Raw genomic sequence first — 23881 nt, 5'->3', positions numbered from 1 at the left:
CGTGAAAAGGGGAAATTAATTCAGCTCCCAGTCTAAGGAGTGGGGGAAAGACACAATTCTGTTTTATTAACCATTAAGTTCGGTCAGCATTATTGTTCAAGTACCATAAAGTTTTTATTAGTAGGTGTTGGTGCTCAACCTCTTTTAGCTCCTACTTTGTCTTAAAGGAAAAAGATTATAGATTTGTTCTAAAAGATATTAAACTTCTTTGGGAATTATCCTAATATAAAGCTTCTATAAAGTAACTGTTACTACCTTGTTGGCCTAAGATCTTCAACGACATTTGTTCAGAGAAGTCATCTTCAACTGGAGGTGATTTTGCACCAACGTTTCCATGCAGCCTAAGGGCATTTGATAATGTCTAGAGACACTTTGGGCTATCCTATCTTGTGAGAAGGGGGTGCTATTAGCATCTCATCAGCAGAAGCCAAGGATAAGACTGAATGTCCTACCATGATGGCCTATCCCCTTACAACAAAAATTTATCTGACCCCAAATGCTAGTAGAGCCAAAGTTGTGAAATCCTGGTTTAGATGCATTATAGTCCTTCATCTCGTAATATTAATATGCTTATATTCATTTAAAGGGCAGAACAGAAAGGTGGTTAGAGGTGAATAGAGAGGAATAGAAAGTCAGCAAAGGGTATTTGGTGGCATACTGGAAAAGGAAGGTATTGGTTCTTAATGTAGGCATTGCCCACAAGGAGATTGATGGAACTTTTTTCCTTGTTATTAATAGATGGTATAAGGGAAGTTGAACAAAAATATTCTGCTCAAAAAGTTCTCCACAATTGGTATTTTGTTATATTTCAATCTATAATATTACTATTATGGATTAAGGTGTATCACCCCAAATTCATATGTTGACTTCCTAACCCCCAGGACCTCATAAAGCACCATTAGGTGGAGATAGGTTCTTCACAGATGTAATCAAGTTAATAAGAGGTCATTAAGGTGGGCCCCCATCCAATATGACTTCCCCTTATAAACAGGGGAAATTTGTAGCAACACATATAGAAGGAAAACAATGTGCAGAGACCCAGAGAAAATAGAAAACACAGATTTTGAAGCCAAGAAAAGAAGCCTTTAACAGATCCTTCCTTCAACAGCCCCCAGCACATTCTGCCAATGTTTTGAATTTGAGCATCTAGCCTCCAGATCTGTGAGATAATTAATTTTTTTAAGCCATCCAATTTTTGGTGCTTTGTTACTGCAGCTGTAGCAAATCAAGTCAATTATCAAGGCAATCTTTCACATGAAAGACTTTCAACTTCAGGATTCTTTGGCTAAAATATGAATATTCTTGAATGGGCAGCATATGCCATTATTGGTCATTAATACCTTTGTGAAACATAGCCTGTTTGATTGCTTTTCATGTGGTTACTAACTGGAAGGGAAAAAATAATATTTGACTACTAGAAGAAAGAGGTACTTTCTGGACATGCTAAGGGAAGAGATCAGACCTAGCAAGAGAAATACCAGCAAGAGAAAGCTGAGCTGGAGAAGATGGCCCGGGGAGTGTGATGAGGGGTAGTGGCAAAGGAAAACCTGGTGCATTTCAGATGGATTTCCCCTGCAGAAGCAGAGATGAAAAGGGAAGAGAATGCACTCCAGAGTTAAACTTGAATTTATGTCCTTGTTTGACCACATGTTAAATTTGTAAATATGCATTAAGTGTCTTAACCCTTCTGATTTTCAAGTTAAATGGAAATAATGGTCTTTGATGTAGGGCAGCTTCTCTATTAGCCACAGTGGCTCGGGTTTGTGGGAATTTCAGGAACCAATGAAAATATTGTAATTTCTTTTAAAATCAGGAGAAAGCAGAACTAAATATTTAGGTGAAATGATGTTTTAATATATATTAACATATTTGTCTTCATACAATATAATCATAAAATAAAAATTTAGATTTTTTTATGGTGGAAGTAAAGTTATAATGGGGCCATAATTTGAGACTGGGAAACAAGGTTAGATAAGATACTATGCCAACCACTTGGTACATACTGGGGATAGATCTTGATCTTGAGTATCCTTTCTCACTAATCTCTATATAGTTTGTATGTATTTTGTATCTGCTCAGGTTTTCAGTTTTAAGGTTATTATGTGTCAAGCACTATTACTATTGTATGTGGCTTTCATGCATGGACTCCTTCAAATCTCACAATACCTCTATGAGAGGATATTAACATCTTTCCTTTTTTACAGATTAGAAAACTGAAATGTGGAGAATTTTAGTAACTTTCCCAGGTTCACACAGTTAGTGGCAAGGCTAGACTTTGAAGTAGGAAATTGAAAGCCCTTAACTCTTAGGCAAATCTTCCTCTCCAGTGGTGCTTGTTTTACCTCCCCTCAAAGTCCTGCTGGAATTTTTCTGTTGAAAATGTTTCATTGGTCAGATTCAGATTTTAGTCACATGCAGGTGCTGCTGGTGGATATAGATTACTTCTGCTTAAATTATTTACACTTATTCATAACTCAGACCTTGTTAAACAATAATGGAAAGACCATAGAACAAAACTGCCATGCATACATGATCTGGAGTCATTTTTATACTATAAACACATAATATGATACACCATCTGCATTGCATCACTCTTCTGATCTGGTTATTGATAACATCACCAAGACCTGATCCATTACTACATGCATTAGCAAGACCATGTTGGCCATATGGCTTACTGCAACATCTGGATTGTTCTATCATGGGATCAACTATGAGGCCAAACAACAGTATCACAAATCAGACATTACCGTATGTAAAATGTTTTCTGTGCCAAAGAATTCCATTTTTTTTCCAGATGTGTCATCGAGGAACTTTGAGAACTGAATTTCACAGTAAGTTATGAGTTTAAAATTGGATTCCCTAAATTAAAATTTCCTAGTTTTTAGTCCAAATTCCAGGATAATGAAGTACATTAATATCTGTTGGCTTACAGGATTTTTTTTTTTTTTTTTTTTTGGAGACAGAGTCTTGCTCTATTGCCCAGGCTGGAGTGCAATGGTGCGATATTGGCTCACTGCAACCTCCACCTCCCAGGTTCAAGTGATTCTCCTGCCTCAGCCTCCCGAGTAGCTGGGATTACAGGCACCCACCACCATGTCCGGCTAATTTTTGTATTTTTAGTCGGGATGGGGTTTCACAGTGTTGGCCAGGCGGCTTGCATTCTTATGGAATAAGCAACATTTCCAGTTGAGTTCTGTTCAGATTTAAACCTGACCAAGGTTAGTTTTAAGACCATGGAATTATTATTTAATTGTTAAGAATACCTAAGAGTTTATCATGTGCAAGACCGTATGCTAAGAAATTCTAATGGTCATTAAGAAATATAAGAGAAGTCATTAAGTCACATAAGAGAAAAATCAAAATGTGGGTAATTAACTTATGTGGTAAATTGAGCCACAAACTAAGATAGGTAATTCTGCCAAACTCAGGAATCCTAAATTGGCAGCATTTGGATTTGAACCAAGGTAGATGATAATTCAGATTTCTTGATAATTCAAATCCCATATGCTTAAACACTAAAGATCATATGGCTTATAAAGTACCTACAGGCTTCCCTTTCTTCTTTCTCCCTCTTTTTCTTCCTCTTGGTTCTTCTTCTCCTTCTACTTCATAGAAAATAAAATTATGAAGTCTTAATATGATGTCATTAAAAGAAATAAGCATGCTTTATTTTGGGAGTGAGAATAATAACTGAGACAAGCAACTGAAGGAGGAGAGACTGTAATTTCAGATAGACCTGGCTTAAAACGTTAGTGACTAAAATAAATTATTTCCTAATTATTTTTGGTTTAGAAATTGTTTGGAAGCTTCAGGTGAGGTTGCCAACCACAGACCTGTGAAATCTAGCAATATCTAAGCTAATCATTTGTCCATTTCTCTTTAAACTGTAACTTTTAATATCTATGTATGTAGATTCTTATATAGATAACAATGTTATAACCTCCTTTGTGGAGGGATAATCACATCACATCAAAATATTCATTTATTCCTAAGCATTCCTCATTAAAGAGAAAGTGAAGAAAAATACGATGTGACCAGGAGATGATATAAAAATATCACCTTCAAATTTAAAAAAGTGAGGGTAGGGTGTATGAGTAACTTCCACAGGAAAGCGATCATGAAAGAGAGGAACTCATCTACATATAAACTGCACTAATTTATATTTTTAATGTATTTGAAAAACTGGCTCATGTCATTCACATGATGATCCTGTTTGATATTGTAGCAGAAACACACCGTAACTGTGGACTACCTCCTCTCTATCTCCCAACTGCTCTCCTGGAAGGAGACTAGCTAAATACATTCCACAATGACATACTTATAACAAGCAGAGCATGATTTATAATAAAATATAGCAAGCAAATCTTAAGAAGAATTGGAGAAATCTATGCCTCCTCTCCCCCAGCCGGTACTCATAATGACAAAGGCAAATATAATGCTGTGAATTCAAAAGTGAGAAGATAAAGCTTTCAGAAATGTAAATGCTTATTTGCAGTACACTTTCTGCTTTTACACAACATAATTTCTTTTTCTCCAAACGAGATGAAAAACAGAATGAAGTTTTTCAGCATGATTCACATAGCATTTGCGAGACTGAACTTGTCAATATGGATTTACAACATTTACAACATTTTCTAACACTCATTGTTGGACTATTCTGCCAGCATGATCATGAATTTTTTAAGAAGAAAACAATCCTTTGCATTTTTGCTGCTCTTCAACTGCCATGTTGGCCTTTGATTATTGCCTTACACACATAATGAAGATTAAAAATGGGAAATGCCCCAGTAGTAGGCTTTGATTAGAAAGTTCGCACAGTATTACAATATATAATCTGAGAGGAGAGAAAAAGAGCCAAGGATCGGAGCTATTTATTTCTACATAATTTTAAATCAGGAGAAATCTAAGTATAATTGACCTAAAACATAGCCATGCATAATTTTTGTATTAAAGAAGCAAGATTAAAAACCCATGCAGGACACAAGCAAATGTCTCAGTATATAACAATGTTTTCTTTAAAAAATAGAAAAATATATTTGATTAGAATAAAAATATTTCCTCTCTTGAATGAGTAATGGCTGAATCATTCAGGATAATCATCCACAATACTCCGTTCTTCTTTTTTTTTCAAGTACATTTTTCCATATTACAAAAGCACGATTAATTTTATGAGACAAAATATGTTTTCACATTGATCATCAGTAGCCACATTTTCCAATTATATGGATAATGAGTTCAGGAGCAATGACCCAGAAAATGGACAGAAGACCCTGGTCCAAACTAATGTTAACAGTATTTTGGTGTTTTGAGAAAGAAAATAAAAGATTCTGGATCTAATGATGATAGATTTTTGCTGTTAATTAATCAGATCGCCTCAAAATGGAGTTCAGCAGGTGGAAATAATTACCCGTTAATTGTCTCCTGTTTATTTCTCTTTGGAGATATAAATCCAGTTACTGCACTCATTTTACAGTATTTACTAAAAAGCTGAAAACAAATAAATCAGAAACACAGATGTTGTGGTAACAATATTCGTGTTTGCTTTCTGAGACAACACAAACAGAATAAAATAACAATTTTCCCTTTGAAATAAAATATTGGTTAGCAGGGGCATGAATTTGCCTTTAATAAAAATATTTTTCTTTTATTTTAATATCTTTAAGTAGCTGACATGAAACAGAGAGAGGACTCCTCAAAGTTTCGATTTGATGAGAAGCCTATACCTTAGAAATATAACTTTATTTGCAATGTCTAACTCTATTATTTAGAACAAAAACACTCTTACCATATGAATATGTCATTTAGATACTTGAGTATTTTGTGTATCAGATAAAAATCCCAACTCTGGAATTTACTATCTGTGTGCTGTGTTCTCATGTATAATAATAGCAATTCCTAAGGTTATAAAGCATTAATGCATTTAAAGTCCTAAGATAATCCTTGATACTTAATAAATCTTTAATGAAAACCTTTCTTTGTGCTACTACTATTATGATTTACTAATACTAGAATAGTTTCAGGTAATAATCTTACTGTTTTAAAATTGGCTTATTAGCTGAATCCTTAATATTTTCTGAAGAATTAACATTTTCTTAGAATCTGACACTCAACTAAGATACAGCGATATATGTATATACATAAAAGAACAGTGATGAAGTTTTCTTTTTTATCTTATGTATAACCATGACCTATTTCTCACTGGAATACATATAGTATATATTATCTCCAATATTTAGTAGGATTGTTTACTTCATCAGAAACAAGTTTATGTTACAAATGCCTTAGCTAAAACTCGACGCACAAGCACACAGAAAAAATACCGAGGGTATCATCAGATTTCTATAGTACAAATAATGGAAAGAAGTGAGATTTTTGTCTTCATTTTATGCTTTCACCTGTAACTCACATTGTGTGTGTGTGTGCGCGTGTGTGTGTGTGTGTGTGTCTATCTGTGTGTCTGTAAAATGATCAATGGTTCATGTTTGTGGTGGCTAAAAGTTTCAGGGAAAATATATGAAAGGAGTAAAAAGCTTCTCTTCAGTTTTTTAAAGAATTTCTTACTTTTTTCAGCAAAACAAACATTAAATCAATTTATCACATCTACCACCAAAACCATTATCTCTACACATCTTCAACAGTTATTAAATGTTACTATATGATGATACCAAATATAAAATAACGCATTTTAGTAATAATAAACAATATAAAATTAGTAATATGAAAGATCTATATTTGTATCTAAATTTTTAGCATCAACATCATAAAAACCTGAAATTCACCTTGATGTCGACCAGATATTTCTTACAAGATTAGAGGAACAAATAATAATAAATTTCAGGGAAATTTATGCCACGTCCTCTATAATTCACCATTTTCTTTTTTAAAATTTGAAACAATTCATTTTTCTATTTGGGATTAAGGTGTAAGATCAGAGATTTTATCTCAGTAGGAAAACCTGTATATAACTTGATTTATATATTGATCGTTTTTGAGCCTGCTGCTCCGATCTATTCTGGTTGCTTGCTGGTGGAAGTATACATTTATTCTCCTGGTTGTTCTCAATCAGCAATCTCCTGTGTTGGATTTTGTTCCCTGGATAACTTCTCTTCTCGTTTCTTAGTGTGATTTCACTTTGCAGAATCAGAGCCTCTAGCAGCTTTCTAAGAAAGGGCACATTGGAGTAAAACTTCAAAAGATGCTTTCTGTCTAAAAATGTTTTGATGCTAACATAATTTATTCACAGTTTAGTCAGGTATATTATCTCCCCACTGAATTTTAAAGGAATTCAATTACTACTTTCTGGCTTCCAGTCTTTTTATTGAGAAACTGGATGCCATTCTGAAATGCATTGCTTTTTATGAGACTTGTTCCTAATCCTTTTCCCACACTGGAAGCTCCTAGTATCATTTTAAAAGTAAGTATTCATATTCTCACATTTTACAATAGGCCTCTATGAGGAAACCTTTTTTTTCGTTGTGTTAGGAACTTGGCAGATCTTTACAATTTAGAGACTTGTGTAATTCAGTTCTTGGAAATTACTTGTATGACTCATTAAAATAAGTTTCTTTTAGTGAAACACTGGACTTTCCTCATGGATCCTTCAATTATCAAACTTGTCTTCTATTGTCTCTGCCTTTTGTATTAGTTTATTTATGGGGAACTTTTTTATTAATAAGGATACAATTCATTTGTAAAGACCACAAAAGTAATTTTTTTTCTTTCTTTCTTTATTTTTGAGACACGGTCCGGCTCTGGACTCAAGTGATCCTTCTGCAGCCCTACCTCAACCTCCCAAAGTTCTGGGATTACAGGCCTAAGCCACCACACAGCGGTGAGTTCTTTGAATAGCACTGTTTTTAAGGGCATTGATCATATATTTTTATAAAGCTTTCTTCTACTTTCTCTGTTGTTTCTGATTTTTTTTTTTTTTTCTATTTGTATCTCTGTCATTTTGTAGGCTTTCTTCGGTTGACTGTATTTAAGAGAGATTCACTGAAAGGTGGTTTGATATTTGTGTGAAAGCATTTTCACTTCCTTGCAAGGTGATCCACTGATCAGTTGCATTCTTTGCAAATCTCCCACAAGTATGGCAAATGGCGCTTTCCATTTTTCCAGAAGAAAGTTCTTCAGTCATCCGCCTGTAGGTATCCGATTGAGGGCAAACATTGTTTGGAGTAGCTCATCATTCAGGCTATTGAAAAATTCAATTCCCCTTCTTTCTGGTTCCAACCTCTGCTTTATTGTGTCAGCTATTCCCAAGTTCCCATTCCTCAAGGTTTTATTTTTCTACAAAACAACAACAACAACAAAAAACTTCTGGTATCCTCCAAAGGTGGGCAAGAGGTGGCCACGTAGCTTTAGGAGTCTTTGTGTGGTAAGGAGAGTTAAGGGACAAATCTTTACACAGCTTTGAACTCATTCCCATGTTTTCAGGGCTGTGAATCATTTTTACATTTACTGTTCTGAGTCCTCCAAATTTACAGCCTTTCCATTATTTTTCCGGAAGAAGCAACATGCTTCTGCACAAACTTTGATTTCAATTTCTTCTTCTCTATTAAGTCACATAGCATTCTTACAGCTGATTTCCATCCTCACAAAATTATTGATGTGTCTCATTTGCTGTTGTCACATTTTCTATTCTCTTTTGGTTTATATGTTTATGTATCTAAAATTTTATTTTTTTGTAATTTAGGGGAGTTTCTTACAGCAGCCAACGTAAGCAGCTGTGTTGAATCTGTCATATTTTATTCCTGTCTTAAAATATTGGTCTTCACGAAGTTTAAGAAACACACACATACAGAAATTCTAATAGCATCTTTCATAATGTTTCTGCACCAGGAAAGGGCAGATTAATGTCCTGATTTGGGGGTCAAGACAAATGATCCTAATAACAATGACTGCCCTTAAGGCACTCTAGTAGCACTATTTAAATGTGGCATACAAATGGCAGGATTACTGCTAATTAAACCTTTGACAAAAATCAAATTATAATTCTGAGCTTCAGAGTGTCTGGATTAAAATCCAAAAGAAGCAGCTAAACCAATTTGCTATGAGTGTTTCTATGAGCATTGGAATGTTTGCCTGTGAAATCTCAGCTTTCACGCATACCTAGTTTGTGAATTTGGGGGCTGCATAAACAGGTGTCATGTCAGTTGCTTCATTTGCAAAATAAATACTGTTAATGTGATAACTACTTATAGGGGTGTTTTGGGGATTAAATGAGATAAGGCATAGAAAGCATTTAGCATGGGGATAGAACATCATAATGAGCTCAGTAAACTCTGGCTGACCTACTCATATTCATAAATTCTAGTTTTTCTGCTCTTGCTTGAATGTCCGCATACAACACTCCTACTCAATCTGTATAACTCTGAACATCGCATAACTAAGTCCTGCTCTTCCCAGACAGTGAGGATCACATAACCTGTGATTTTCTCATGTTGTGCTGAGGGTTCCATTACACAAGGCAAAACTTTGTAACTGACGCTTACTTTTCAACTTTGTATTTGTTTTAGTTCTTATAATTAGATATCTATTTTTCTTATTATATTGATGTTTAATTCAAATTTGAGTATGATTTTTACTTATGCCACTTTTAGTTCATTTGTAAAAACATAAATATGATAAACACATAAAATCCTACCTATGCTTTGAAATAGCTCTGTGATACTTTCTCTTCCGTGGATCCTTGCTATAACTACAATCAATCTTTTTTCTTTTGAACTCCTACCAGATTTATTTCCATTTTATCGATTTTAACATATGTATCATAATATTGACTAAAGGTTCAATTTAATGATTTTTTAGTGACTTCAAAGAGTTGCACAAGCAATGCTGCAATTCAGTTTCAGAACATTTCTGCTACTCCAATACATAGCCCCTACTCCTGTCCTCCCTGCCCCTAGGCCTTAAGTAACCACCAATTTTCTTTCTTTCTCTAAAGATTTGCCTTCTCTGGATGTTTTACATAAGTTGATTTACATAGTATGTGGTATTTTATGACTGAATTTCTTCAGTTATATAATATTTTTGCTGTTTATCCATGTAGAAGTAGGTATCAGTCAGTACTCTGTTCTTTTTGTTACTGACCAAGCTCCATTGTATGGATATATCACATTGTTCTTGTCCATTCACTGCTTGATGGATTTTGGTTGTTTCCACTTTTGTGCGGAATATGAATAATGCCTCTTTGTGTGGATCTATGTTTTAGTTTTTATTGGGAGAATGCCTATGAATCCAAAGAAAACTTTGTATATTTCTTCTCTGTACCATGTATTATGCTCTATTTTAGAATGATTATTTTTGGGTCTGTCTCTACCTATCCAGTCCCCTGAAAATGGCTGTTGCATAATGTCCTGTTCTCCTCCATTTTTTTAAAATGATGTGTCCTTTTTTCTTATCTGTCCCCAACATGTAATTATAATTTCTTCTTGAGTGATTGAAGTATCTTTATCTTCAACCTCCCTTTTGTAGTCTGGTTTTGGAGAACACTTGTTTAGATATTAAATAAAACCTAAAATTTTGGCTGTTAGAATATTCATATTGTGTTTTATATAGGCTTTCTGCAATCGTGATTTTAAAAGGATCATGATCTTTAGGAAGTAGATAATATATTAGGCCTAAAATAAAATGTTTAAAGAAGTTTCTTTAAGAAATAAACTTTGAAACCATTCATATTTTATTTTATTTTCCATTTCATCTTACACTGTAATTAACAAAACATTCTCAGGAAGCAAAATGAATTAAGAGACATCTACTTAGACCGTCTCGTGTGTGGTAAAGTAAAAAACTGTTTCTTTAATCTATTACTTTTTATTTTTTTCATTTTAATATTTAAAAACAGTGCCTAAAGCAACCTTCTTTAAAGTGGTAATAGTTTTAAACTCAGCAGTTGTTCTTGCCTTTTTCCTTACACAAAGCTAGAAGAAAAGTTATTTTTAACTGCAATTGTGTGCAAATTTGATGTTGGTGGACTTGGTGGAAACATCCATTGTATAAAAATAAAGCATACCTGGGTGGGATATTAGAAAGGTTGTAATTTCATCTTCAGTTTCCCACTTGCAATTTATGACTTCAAGAACCTCAATGGAAATTACAGCTTGAAGCCCTTATGGTGCACTTTATTGTCTATTCTTAAAGCTTGAGGAGGTGAGAGAGCTAAATTCATGGCAAGAAGCCCACATTTGTTCAACTGATGCTGAAAAAATAAAATTTCTAAGTACATAATTTATTAAAAGAACCTAATAATATTCCTCCATTTTTTTTTTTTTTTGTCTATTTTCCTTTTTCAGTTTCTTCAATCTCAAGTTGAAATTAGAAAGAGTTCATTTTGATTTGCAGGGTGTATTACTTACAGAGAGAAGAGCAATGCATATTCTAATTTTTTAACCACCAAATTAGATACCCTAAAACTGGAACTGGTTTTACACCTTCCTGTAAAATGTTTTAATGAGTACAGTTTGAGGAACAACTACTCATTAGAAAGAGATGGGAAAGCAATGTTGGTCCAGAGTCATCCTGATACTTACAGGTGCTTCCTGTTTAACTTAAAGCTTTGGCACAATTTTTCAAGTGGTAAAGCTATGTGAGAGCCTTATTACTTCATTTCATTCCTATTCAATGAAAAATAACTTTGTTTTGCTAAAGATAACTAAGGATACTCTGAGAAGTCTGAGACCTTAGGGTACATATCAGTTACCTATTATATGAATCCCAATATAAAGTAGATATTATTTAGGCCAAGATCAGAAAATGAGTTTTTTGAAAAGTGAAAATTGCAGTGGATGCCACCATATAGATGGTTCATGGATCTTTAAATGGCAGAAAATCTACATTTTTTTTCTGTATCTAAGTGTCTTAGGCTGCTTGGCTGCTGAAACAAATTATGGTAGGTGGAATATCACAAAATCAACAGGACGTTTATTTCCCATAGTTCTGGAGGCTGGAAAGTCCAACATCAAGGTGCTGGCAGAGTCCCTGTCTGGTTAGGACCTGCCTTCTCGTTCATAATCTCACACGGTGAAAGGAATGAGTGGCTTCTCTTCTGAGGGCACTAATCCTTTTCATAAAGCTTCACTCTCATAACCTAATCACCTCTCAGAGACTCCAACACCTAATACCATCACACTGGGGACTGGGTTTCAACATATGAATTTTGGAAAGACAGGCACATGTAGTCTATAGCAGTAAGCTTATCCAAGATTTGATTATAAATTAAGAGATATCTTTCTCATTTTTTCTCAGAGTGAAACCTAACTAGATCTTAAGAATTTCTCAAAAGTGTAATGTCATCAAGGATACTGCAATATGGACATGTACACACAGAAATTATGATAGTGTGAGTTGATATAATCTGTATGGAAAGTAATAGAGAAATTTTCATATTTGTATTAAGAATTTAAGTAATATTCTGGCAATATAGTCAAATAAATAATTTAAGGTATGTTTATTATTAAAAGTTCTAACTAAAAATGTTTGTGGGCCATCCATGGTGGCTCATGGAGCCTCGGAACTCTGAGAGGCTGGGACAGGAAGAACAAATTGCTTGCACCCAATAGTTCGAGATCAGCCTGGGCAACATAAAGAGACCTCTGTCTCTGTTAAATAATAATAAAAATAAAAATAAAATTATGTTTCTATGGTAATGTTTATTTTGGAGAAATAAAAAGTAATTTACATATTCCAAATCAGAAATATGATTCCTAAGATAAGCACATTTACTGAGGGTGTTATAATGACCTATCCACTATTAAAAAAATAATTGTAAATGTGATATAATTGCATAGGAATTTCTTATAAACTTTTAGGTTAAAAAATAGGATATAACACTGGGCATACAGTAAAATTACAAGCTTATAGAATATGGATGAAGGAGAAATTGGCATAAATGCGAGCTATGGTTTCATCATAGTGGTTTGACTATTCTTCATTTATTTTATTTATCTACTATTTTTAATGAATTTCTCATACCCATACACATTCATCTTATTAGCTGAACATAAAACAACCATACGTATTTATTCGATTTAAAGTTGACTTAAAACCTGCTCTATTGAATTATTCTTCTCTGCCCTTTGTTTAATTCTCAGAAAGATCACATTGCTTTTCTGGTCACTGTCAGGTATTAAAAAGGCCAGTTCAATCTAATAACACAAGCATCAGTCTTTCATGCAATTAAAAATTCTTCCCCAACAGATAGTCCAGAAAAAGGCTCAGAAACCTGCTGTGGGGGTAGAAAAGAGATATATCCTAAGATATTTCTTCAGCTTATTCCTAGCTCCTTCTTTCCTGCTTATTGCACTGGCTGCCTAATTTTTCTCCAGAGATGGAGTGGGGGTAGGGAGGTTTAGTAAGCAGCTGAAAAGGTTTTTAGTTTTCCCATCATAAACCAGTTATATTCTTTAGAAGATATCCTCTGGATATAAGAAGCCCAAATGCTTCATTTTATTTTCTTATTGGAAGACTTAGAGGTTCCTCATATGATATTACGTTTGGGATATTCTAAGTATCTTTCCCTGTAATGAGTCACGCAATCTCTAATAGACCATTTATGATTATCTTCCTACTGAGCTTCTGTATCTAAAGGTGCACACTTCCAGCATCTTTATATTGAAGCTCTCTGGCTTCTGGCAGCAAGCTCTCTTGACCAAGTTATTGTGTAAGACAGGATAAGCCTGGGTGACCTCGATGGATACCCTTGAATCTCAAGAGGAGGTTTGCAGGGTTTCCTTTTGGGCAGTGGAATTAAACCTTGTTCCTCATAAAACCCTTACTACTTACTATGTGCCATTGTCTGAATATTTAAATCCCCTCAAAATCCATACATTGAAATTCTTACCCTCAGATGATGGTACTAGGAAATAGGAATTTTGGTAGCTGATTAGGCCATGGAGGCAGAGCCTCAGGAACGGGAGTAGTGCCTTTATAAAAGAGAGACCACTTGGTTCCTCTGACTCCAAGTGAGGTGAGAGTGAGGAGATGACTGTCTATGAGAGCCCTCATCAGACACAGAATATACTGATTTCATCTTGGACTTCCCAGGCTCCAGAACTGGCAGAAATACATTTCTGTTGTTTATAAGCCAAACAGTCTATGGTATTTTTTATAGCAGCCCAAATGGACTTAGACACCTTGCATACAGACAGGCCTTCTCACTTTCAATACCCTCTTCAAAAATCTAGGGGAAATATGCCTTCTATGGTGTGACAGTTCAGCCCCTGCGACAGAGATATTGTGGCAAAGTTAAGAGTGCAGGAACTTTAATGAATGGTAACATGAAAGTTTGGCCAACCCAGTGGGGAGAAAGGAAGCAAGGCTGCACATTGCAACAGTCAGCAGTTGGGCAGAAATGGCCAGGCCCTAGTACCTTGAGCATGCTCAGTCTTTTCTAGGAGCTGACCTGCGAGAGCATATTCTTAGTTCAGATACAGTGTATTCCAAAGGTGGTTCCATTTGTGACTGACAACTAACCACACTCATAGCAGCTGAAGGAAAAATTCTTTCTTAAAGGGAGATCTGTGTGGTTCAACTTCATGTTTGCTCCCATATAGGGAAGAATTGCTAGTACACGGAAAACTAACAAAAGTAATTGTCTCCCTAATTGTTCCTCCTGCCAAACTCCTTTTCTCTTATATACACAGAAGAACAGTGATAGACTTAGATGGGTTGGAAGGTTTTTTGGGGGGTCACCCTTAGTGAGTTCATCATAAATTATCTAACACGTTTCTTTTGAATATGTATGTTCTTCATACCATTTTAGCTTTGAGGGCCCAGCTGAAATTCTGAAACAACTAAAAATTCCTATTAAAGACTCAGCTCAAAATTAAGCTCTACTGTGGAGTTCTTGACTTTTTAGGCAGACTTTGATTTTTCAAACCTTCTGCTTGGCATCTCAGTTCACAGTAGTGTTCTCAGAGATAGACATTTATTTGGCCAATCCACCATGAACTTTCATACTGTCATTTACTTGAGTGGTTTAAGATTTTTACTTTAAGATGAAATCAGATTTTGACATGATTTGGCTGTGTCCCCACCCAAATCTCATCCTAAAATGTAATCCTCATAATCTTCACAGGTCAAGGGAGGAACCCAATGGGAGGTGATTGGATAATGGGATCATTTTTCTCCTTGCTGTTCTTGTGATAGTAGTGAGTTCTTACAAGATCTGATGGTTTCGTAAGGGACTCTTCCTCCTTCATGCTACACACTTGTCTCTCTCTTGCCTGCCACCATGTAAGACATGCCTCTTCCCCTTCTGCCATGATTGTAAGTTTCCTGAGGCATCCCCAGCTCTGTGGAATTTTGAGTCAATTAAATCTCTTTTCTTTATAAATTACCCAGTCTCAGGTATGTCTTTGTAGCAGTGTGAAAACTGACTGATACAGATTTCCAAGACTGATTCACACTAACCAAGATCACAGAAATGTAATGGTATTACCTACGTGGTGTCACATTGGGTAAGGGGACGTGTGAGAAATGCTAGCTAGCTTCCCCTTACTGTCTGCGTCTATTAGTTCAAAGGAACGCCACCAGAGAAATGCAAAAGCTTTTCCTAAATGTGAGATTAAAAAAGGAAATTACAATACATAGAAATATATTAAAAATGTATAGTAGACAGGAGGACTGCATGAGTTCAGGACTTCAAGACTGCAGTGAGCTATGATTGCGATTGCACCACTGCACTCCAACCTGGGCAACAGAATGAGAGCTTGTCTCAAATAAATTATGTATAGTAAATACCATTCTCCATATGGGCTTCACAAAGACATCAGTCCTTCTCTGGACACATATCTGATCCTTTGCTTTGTCCCTTTCTTGAGATTTGCAATTTACTGTCAAAGTTTCAGTGGCAGATATGGTCAACTGGTACTTAGAACAAATTCCTACATCCTCCTAATAGGCCTTTGTGAAATATGCTTTTCTCAAACTCCCTTGCAACTACAGTTCTGGATATGAATTAGGACCTGTAACTTAGGTACATTGATGAAAGCTGTAGAAAATTTAGTAAGAGAAGGGATCATCTTCCTGCTGCTTTCAGTGCTTTCATCTGGCAAGCAAGGTTATGGAGACATGGTGTTTCTGCCAATGTCACCTAAGAGCATTGAATGATAGTTGTAAAAGGTGGTGGAGTTGACCTAGAAGTTCTAGGGATAGTGTGGCAACAGCACCTAACAGCATCTTCCTAATCTTGTTTCCAGTCCCTACATTAAATCTGGGCTGGTGGCAGCCTCCAATTTCCACAACTTCTAGAGACACTGAAGCAGCCGTTGCTCCCCAGGGAGTCAGCTCTGCTATGTCCTCATAGTCTTTTCTGGAGGTCCAGACTAGAAGCCACTCATCATTACAGTTATTTCATCGTGTCTCAAATACGATATTCTCTAATTATCTATACCTAAAAAGAACTCAGTATTGTTGTGTTGTTTGGCTTTGTTTTTCACTGTTTCTGGATGCCTCATCATTTGCAAACGTCTACTGCATCAATGCACAACTTCTTTAGGAAAACCACGGATACTTCATTGTTCCTAGGATATCACTAATCTCAGTAAGTAAAATTAGTTGATATGAAGATTACCCACTATTGCAAATTAAACCCCCAGGACTCAGGAACTTGGAAGCAGAAAGCAGTTTTTCGCTTGATTATTTGTATGAACAACAAAAGTATTCGTTTAAAAGTAAATTTTAATAGTACATAGCCAGTACAATGGCTTCCTATGTATTCTGGTCAGTACTTGGGAAGCCATTCTATCCCTAGAAAGTTGCTCCAAGTCATAGCATCATAATAAGAACAAGTCCGCTGAATTAATAACAAGTTTAACAGCAAAAGAGTAAAATAACCTTATTCATTAACAGTATTTCTTTTCACGTTAACCTTTCAAAAAAAAGAAAAAAAAAAAAGAAAGTTTCTGGAATAAACTTCTCCCTACTGTGTTTATCATTCTGCCTTAATATGGAGGCTTAATTATTCTGCATACAATGTATCATTATTTGGGAGAAGAAGCTATCAATGTTTATATCCCCACTTAAAGCACATTCAGCTCTGCCTACTGCATCACTGCTTGTCCTCTTGCCCCAGTTCCATAGCTTGTTAGGTAAAAGGTGAGGCAGCGGCAAAACCACTGTTTACAATGGAGCATTGCAGTTTAACAATATTTAATCTGTCGTTGCTCCCTTTCCTTCTTTTCTCACTCTAAATTCCCCGGGGTCATTGATTATGAAATGAGCTAGACTCATTGGCAGACCCCAGGGAAATAGCAGAGGATTGTACTCTGAAATAGGAAAATTTACTGAAGAAATAAAATGTTTTCTCGTTTACATACTAGGACATATAAGTACTCATGAACAAACATTATATTATTTCCCTTGACATTTAACTTGACCACATTGGAGCCTGTTGTTTTTATAATGATTTTAATTAAAAGTGAGGTGCAGGAATGCCTATCTGGCTTTTCTATTACTAATTGGAAGAAAGAGGATCTGAACAACTTTCCAAGGTTTTTCGTTAAAAAAAAAAAAAAAAATATATATATATATATATATATATATATATATATGTAAACAAAAATGAAACTGCTGTCTTACCCGTATTCATGTTGCACTGTGGACCACAGAGCTCTCTTTCCTAAGTATTGTTGCCATTGTTTTTCCATCTGTGGCTCTGTTCGTCTTTTTCATTCAATTATTATTCATCTTCCTTTTTTAATTAAGATTTTTTCATCAATTCAGACTCCAATAAATTGTATATTAATCTTTTACTGTGTGTCCTTGCTAAACTTGCTTATTGGTTCTTATAGTTTGTTGTAGATGTCTTAGGATTTTGTGCATTACAAGATCATGTCGCCTGTGAATATAAACAGTTTCACTTCTGTCTTTTCAGTGGATGCTTTTACTTCTTGTACTTGCCTGATATCATGGGCCAGAATCCTCAGTCCAAAATTGAATAGAATTAGTAATCATGGACATCCTTACCTTGCTCCTAGTCAGAGAAGGAAAGTATTTATTGTTCACCAGTAAATACAGTATTATATTATTTGTAGGTTTATGTAGATGCCTGTTGTTAGGTTGAAGAAGTTCCCATCTATTCTGTGTGCATTGAAGGTTATTTTTTTTTAATAAATGAGCATTGGATTTTTTTCATATGCTTTTTCCTGAGACTGTTGATATATCTATGTGGTTTTTGCCTCTTATTCTATGATCAGGGTATATTACATCATCAACTGATTTTGCATGTCAAACAAATCTTTTGTTAGTTGGATAAATCTCATTAATACATGATGTATATTATCTTGCATATTGCTGGATTCAGTTTGCTAACAGTTTTCTAGGATCTTTGTGTGTACATTCACTTACTAGATTTTCAGCAAATATTTGTTGAATAGATAAATGTAAAGGAAAAGTGGATGCTAGCTTGAGGTATAACGTTACAGAACTGGGAAATACAAACACACAATACAGCAGAGAGTGCATGGACTAATGATTATGAGTTATTAGCATGCTTACATGAAATGCAGCACATTTACTACTTCAATACCCCGAAATATTAGAAATATACTTTTTATATTCTCCAGCACACTCACTAACAACAGACAGAGCCACCCTTAAGCAAAGAATAATCTTCCTCTGAAGTTGAAATATAGAGCTACTTTGCAGGTGTAATCAATTTGCTTTGTTCTATTTACATACTGTTACTTGCAACAATCACAGGTTTCTCTTTCCTAACGTCTCTCTACCCATGGTGGATACAACCTAAAGTAGAAAAACAAACACACGAGAAAGGACTGTTTTATTTTCAGTTAAATCTGACATGCTCTCTGAAATTTCATTTAACAATTTGTTCCAGGTGGGATTCAAGAATGGATATTAAAGTTAGGAGGTGAAGGTTTGATAAGGAATGAGGAATAATGGTAGAGCTTTGTCCCACAAAATACTAATCCATTATTCAGGAAAAAGATGGTGACCAAATATGGAGAAACATTATGACACCCACTCGATCAGAGTAAACATCAGAAGAAATGAGACAGGTTAACATTCTGTGCTTCCTGACATGATGTACAGAAAAGAGCAGTGCATATTTGGTGGTCTTTCTGCCAAACATAAATAGCCTGGGAAGCATGAGGAAGTCCTGAATGGATGCATGTTGAGGGACAGCAGATAGAAGGAAGGGCCTACACTCTTTTAAACTGCCAGAATAATAAAAGGTAGAGAAAAGACTACAGAACCATTCAATTTAAGGAGATGTCACAATTAAATTCAGTGTGATGCTGTGGTTCAGATCCTGCGTGAGAAACAAAAATAGTGTCATTATTTTTACTCTTGGCAAAATTTAATGGGGTTCTCCATATTAATGATAATGTTGAGTGTTGTAACAATGTTGATTTGCTGAATTGGGTGGCTGCATTGTGATGATACAAATGGTTGTCCTTCTTTTGAGTAAAAGACACAAAAGCAGTTAGAGGTGATGGGCATTATATTTGTAATATATATCTGCAGATAAATAGATAAACAGATAGAAAGAGAGAGAGAGAGAGAGAAAGAGGTGAGAGATATAGAAAGAGGTAAGAGGTTGATCAATGGATCAAATGTAAATGGTTAACAATCGAGGAATCTGGATGAGTAGAATTATTTTGTGCTGTTCTTTCAACTTTCCTATAAGTTTGACATTGCTTAAAAATAAAAAGTAATTTGATCAACGTTTATTGAGCATTCACTAGGTGCCAGAAAAGAAATGTGAAGTTTAAGCATAGTTTTTGTACTCAACAAGCAAAGCATGTCCGCAAGAGATAGTGCTGTTGCAAATACGCGTCCTCACCTGGAGCCTCCAACTTCATCACTCGCAGGCACCTTCCTCCCTTTGCAGACACCCACAGCCCAGGTTGAAGGGTTCTTGCTGTCCTGTAGTGCGTCAAGCCTAAGGCTTTTTCTTCCTGGTGCGTTTATTAAAAAGTGTCAATTTATCACAAGAACAGAAAACCAAACACCGCATGTTCTCACTCATAGGTGGGAACTGAACAATGAGATCACTTGGACTCGGGAAGGGGAACATCACACACTGGGGCCTATCATGGGGAGGGGGGAGGGGGGAGGGGGGAGGGATTGCATTGGGAGTTATACCTGATGTAAATGACGAGTTGATGGGTGCTGACGAGTTGATGGGTGCAGCACAGCAACATGGCACAAGTATACATATGTAACAAACCTGCACGTTATGCACATGTACCCTAGAACTTAAAGTATAATAAAAAAAAAAAAAAAAGAAAAAAAAAAAGTGTCAGTTAACTGTGTCATCGTTGATCTGTCCTGAAGAAGGAAAACTTGGAGCCTCAAGAAGCAAATAGAATACCTGTCTCATTAAAAGGTCCTCTACACAGAGCTTAATGATACCTAAGTTTTCTAGAGATTCCCGTCTATGGTTTTAAAAGCAGTGTCATTAAATCCAGGTGTATGTATGTTCTATGTATGTGAAAATATATGACTAGATTGAGATATATATGGATTTCAAATATATATCAAATATATATGTAGTATATATATTTCACAGATATATTTCATATTTTTTCTTTGAATTTTAACAACAAAAATTCCAGAAACTACCAAGTTCTGGAAAAGTGATTGTAAATGTAGAAACCTTGTAGAAAGCCATCTTCCTAAATAAGTGAGATGGGGCAGGGTGAAAAAGGTTCTCTCAGTTTGTATCTTCTGGAATGTTTTCAAACCATGCCAGAGGATGCTAGAGCTTGATGGCCAGAGTGGTCTGCACTTTTTCACGCGAGATCTACTAATTGCCCAAGAGAAAACACAAAATACAAGAAAATGCTTTCTGCTGTAGCACCATAGGACAGACATATTTTGACTGAGAAAAGAAAAGCGAAGACCTAGAAAAAACTCTTGTTGTTCAGTGTCATCTAAAAGTAATGGTAGATAAGATGCCAGAGTGATAGAAATATTTGGAGTCAGAGGAAGAAAAGAATATGAATATATTCACTGAATATGGAAGATGAAGGGGCATTAAAAAACATGCTTTGGGTGGTTCAAATATTTTGGCTAGGTTTGTTCTCAGTAGCAGTCAATTATAAAAGGTCAGCAACCTTTTATAACCCCAGGAATAATTCTTATAAGTGAGGAAATTCAAAATATATGAAAAGAATTTAGGGCCCTTTTTTTAAAAGAACGCAATAGAAACACACATCCAAGAGCGAAGGGTTCTTAAGTGTTTGTGACTTTAATCTTGAACCTGTTTCTAAAGATAGTCAGTTACAAACCAGGTTTCAGTCTTTCCCCTTGTTTTGCCTTCTTTCTTATATTTTACCTCTCTGTCTTTTTTTTCTTTTTTTCTTTTTTTTTTTTTTTTTTTTGAGACAGAGTCTTGCTCTGTCACCTAGGCTGGAGTGCAGTGGTGTGATCTTGGCTCACTACACCCTCTGCTTCTCGGGTTCAAGTAATTTTCCTGCCTCAGCCCCCTGAGTACCTTGGATTACAGGTATGTGCCACCACACTGGGCTGATTTTTGTATTTTTGGTAGAGATGGGGTTTCAGCATGTTGGCCAGGCTGGTCTTGAACTCCTGACCTCAGGTGATCTACCTGCCTCTGCCTCCCAAAGTGCTGGGATTACAGGCCTGAGCCACTGCCCTGGCCTATTTTTTTCTCCTTTTCCCTGAACTCCCCTTTTTCTTCCTATATTCCTTCTTACAATGTAATGAATTATTGTAAAGTTGAGATGGCACTCCAGGGTTTGAAAACAAACATGCAATTTGTTATCAATACTTACAGACCCAAGGTTTAGAAAATATCATGTTTAACAATAGGTAAAAAATTATAATCTGAATGTTAAATAAATACTTCCTACTGGTTTGGAAACACTTATTTTAACTAGTATTAAATAATACAATACATGTGAAAAGCGTTCTATATGTATTGCTAGAATTGTTTTCTTATTTTTTTACCCATGTCTAAGATTTAGGTAAGCATGAGAATGCCAGCTAATTCATTCTTCCACCGGTACATAAACATGCTGAAAATCCCTTTAGTATTTTTCTTCCAAATGGATATATGGGGATTTTGGCAGAAATTACTCAAGCATACCTGTGGTTCATGATTGTAACTATTTAGTGAGTTTATGAACCAGAAATGAACTGATTAGTTGTACTTGGCAATATATATACATACACACACACACACACACACACACACACATATACACATATATATACACACATATATATACTGATTAGTTGGATTTGGCAATACATATGTGTATATATGTGTATATATATGTGTGTATTATGTGTGTGTATATATATTGCCAAGTCCAACTATTCAGTTGTATGTTTATATATACACATACAGCTGCTGTTGCTACTATATATATATATATATATATACAGTGTGTGTGTGTGTATGTGTATGTGTGAATATGATAGAATATCACTCCTACAACCATGCCAGGTTATATGACAAAATGAATTTCACACATATAACTAAAGGTCCCCATTAGTTGCCTTTGACTTCATCAAAATGCAGATTATCCTGCGTGGGTTTGACCTAATTCCTTAAGGTCTTTATCATTTTTTCACTTGCTTAAAAGAAAGTGAAGAGTCATGTTTTGAGAGGAAGAGGCCATGTGGCAAAGACCTGAGAGAGGCTTCTAGGAGCCAAGAGTGTCCCCTGGTTAAGAGCCAACGAGAACACAGGAACTTCAGTCACACAGCTGTCAAAAAGGAGTTCTGCAAGAACCAGTGAACTTGGAAGAGAATCCCAAGCCCCTAGCACCATCACAGCCCCAGCTGACACCTTGATGTCAGCCTGGTGATTCCTCTGAACAGAAGACAGCTCATCCTGGCATTGATACCTAGACTGCTTCTCTGTGTTTCTAATGTGGTAATCATGCCCTATATTCATTGTGAACATGAAAAGCATAATGCAAGGCTTTTGGTGCCATCTGAAGTTTCAAGTAAAGACTGCGTATGTTTTTCATAACAAGAAATGCCCTAGTTTTCAAAGTTATCACACTACATTGCTATCCTGCAATACAATAGTATGTATTAACTATCAAAAAGCAATACAGATCTTATTAGGAATTGTAGACAACACTTTGAAACTTGAACTAAGCTTTGAAGGAGGTTAATACTTTGCTGAAAAAAAATCCATTTGCCTGTTTCCAAAATGCAGAAACCACGTTTGGTGTATGACCGCTAACATCACAGGCTTGGAATGTGACTCATCCATTTGCTCAGCTATTTTCCTCTTCATAAATTTCCAGAAAACATGACCTAATTTATTGTTATGATTATTGTAATACCATGCAAATGAAAGATACATTTCAAGCGGAAATGGTCCTTAGTAGACTTAATGAGACAATGCAAACACTGAATTGTATGTACTTGGATACATATCATTTAGGAAGCAACATTATATGGCTACCATAGGTAGATTCAATTGAATTCACATGACTTCAACCCTGGCTATATCTATAAACTTTGACACATGACTTTAAAATCTTACCATTGGTGGTAGAGTATATATATTTTCCCACCATGTGAATGTGGAGTTTGCCATGAGACTTATTTTGACCAATGTCATCTGGGCCCAAGTGACAATGTGTCAGTTTGAGCCTAAGCTTAAACAACATCATGTTCTCAGGTTTTGGTTTTGTTTTTTGATTTGTTTTGTTTTTTTATTCAGACGAAGTCTTGTTCTTGTTCACTCCAGTCGCCCGGACTGGAGTGCAATGGCGTGATCTTGGCTCACTGCAACCTCTGCCTCCTGGACTCAATTGATTCTCCTGCCTCAGCCTCCCGAGTAGCTGGGATTACAGGCACCTGCCGCCATGCCAAACTAGTTTTTGTGTTTTTAGTAGAGATGGGATTTCACCATATTGGCCAGGCT

General features: G+C 35.6%; 1 long non-coding RNA gene across 2 annotated transcripts in view; it reads left to right on the top strand.

Moving 5' to 3' along the window:
• Positions 1-10630, top strand: part of LOC135972031 (uncharacterized) — a 46520-nt gene extending 35890 nt beyond the window's left edge. The window contains exons 2-4 of one of the 2 annotated variants that reach the window (XR_010588594.1): positions 2798-2834; positions 7742-7834; positions 7961-10630. This is a non-coding gene — a long non-coding RNA (uncharacterized lncRNA). The remainder of the gene's footprint in view (positions 1-2797; positions 2835-7741; positions 7835-7960) is intronic. The other variant, XR_012416337.1, reaches the window with a different exon arrangement.
• Positions 10631-23881: the final 13251 nt, after the last annotated feature.

The sequence above is a fragment of the Macaca fascicularis genome, chromosome 7 (assembly GCF_037993035.2).
Source record: "Macaca fascicularis isolate 582-1 chromosome 7, T2T-MFA8v1.1".
NCBI lineage: Eukaryota > Metazoa > Chordata > Mammalia > Primates > Cercopithecidae > Macaca > Macaca fascicularis.
The sequence above is the reverse complement of the archived record's forward strand: the minus strand, read 5'-3'. Positions and strand labels throughout refer to the sequence as shown.